The sequence below is a fragment of the Frankliniella occidentalis genome, unplaced genomic scaffold (assembly GCF_000697945.3).
Source record: "Frankliniella occidentalis isolate FOCC.00 unplaced genomic scaffold, Focc_3.1 Scaffold1229, whole genome shotgun sequence".
Lineage (NCBI taxonomy): Eukaryota > Metazoa > Arthropoda > Insecta > Thysanoptera > Thripidae > Frankliniella > Frankliniella occidentalis.
Window position 1 is genome coordinate 4855 of NW_026268333.1, and position 1871 is coordinate 6725.

Below are 1871 nucleotides of genomic sequence, written 5' to 3' on the forward strand. Positions count from 1 at the left end.
GAACAAATGTTGCAAAAATTAGTGGCATTGTTTAACAGAATAAGGTCCGCAGGATTTCTGCTCAAAGCGAAGAAATGTGAGCTGTTCCAGCCAGAGGTTGCATATTTGGGACACCGGTTGTCAGAACAGGGAGTCAAAACTGATGGCAACAAAATTGAGAAAATAGTTAGTTGGCCTGCACCAACAAATGTAAAGGAAGTAAAGTCCTGGATGGGACTGGTGCAGTACTATTCTAAGTATGTACCTCATATGGCTACAACAGCAACACCCATTTTTAGATTGCAGAAAGCAGGAGTTCCGTTCGAATGGACCACAGAATGCCAGGAAGCATTTGACAAAATAAAAACACAACTAACCACGGCACCAATTTTGGGTACACCAGACGTTACTAAAGGTGCATTCACAGTTACTTGTGATGCATCATTAACGGGGCTGGGAGCTACCCTAGAACAGAGACAAGATGACAAGGATGTCACTATTGCATACTGGTCTAAAACATTAAATGCAGCCCAAAGAAACTACTGTGCAACACACAGAGAGTTACTAGCAATGGTAGAAGCCATTAAAACATTCAATCATTACCTGGCAGGAGCACCTTTCACAGTGAAATCAGACCACGCAGCATTACAGTGGTTGAAGAATTTTAAGAATCCCACTGGTAAACTGGCTAGGTGGTTGGAGAGGTTAGCTCCCTATAAGTTCCAGGTGGTGCACGTCAAGGGCACTAGCATAGGACATGCCGATGCCTTGTCCAGGAGGCCTTGCAGGGATTGCAAGAAGTGCGACAAGCTGGAAGAAAGAGACAAAGATGTTTTAGTTTGTGCATGCAGGACATGTGCAATAGATTGTGGTACATGTTTAGTAGAGTTGAGGAAAAACACAAGAATCCCAGAGGCAACACTAAATACATATTGGACAACAGTAGTACCAGATGGACTTACCAAGGAACAAGTTGAAAAGGAACAGCTGCTGGATGAACACATAATGCCTATTATAATAGCAGTAAGAGAAGGGAAGCGTCCCAGCTTCCAGGAAATAGCTGAGTATGGAAGCAAAACAAGGGCACTATGGTACCAGTTCAAATCATTAACCATCAAAAACGGGTTACTATACAGAAGGTTTGAACATCCATCAGGGCTGAAAGAGAAAGAGGAACTGCAATTAATTTTGCCACAAAAGTTGGTAAAGCAAACAGTGAAAGTATATCATGAACAACTAGGGTTAGGAAACCACTTTGGTGTAACCAAAACATTAGCTTATCTGAAAGGTTTCTTTTGGTGGGCAGGAATGTTCAATGATGTCTATGAGTTGATCACCAACTGCATAACGTGTGCCAAGTACAAAGGGCCAAACCAAATGACCAAAGTTCCGTTGAAACTCTTCCAGGAAGGGGTACTCCACGGAAGATGGCATGTTGATATCTGTGGGCCAATAAATCCAAAAAGTTCAGACGGGCATGAGTACATATTAGTGGCAGTAGAAGCTTTTTCTGGCTGGCCTGTGGTTGTACCTCTGTACAAGCAGACAGCAGAAGAAATAGCACAAGCACTAATCACTCATGTATTCTCCATCTTTGGAGCACCACAATCACTACTCACCGATCAAGGAAAAGCCTTTGATTCACTCCTATTTCAAGAGATAATGGAGCTGTACAGCATCAGAAAGTACAGAACCACTGCATTCCATCCTGCATCAAATGGAAAAGCAGAAAGGTGGATCAAAACATTGAAGCAACACTTGATGATTCTCATTGAAAATGACAGAAAACAATGGCCAAAGTACCTACCATTTATAGCGCAAGCGTACAGGAATCTTCCGCACTCATCCCATAAGTTCTCTCCATACGAAGTGATGTTTGGAGCACCAATGAG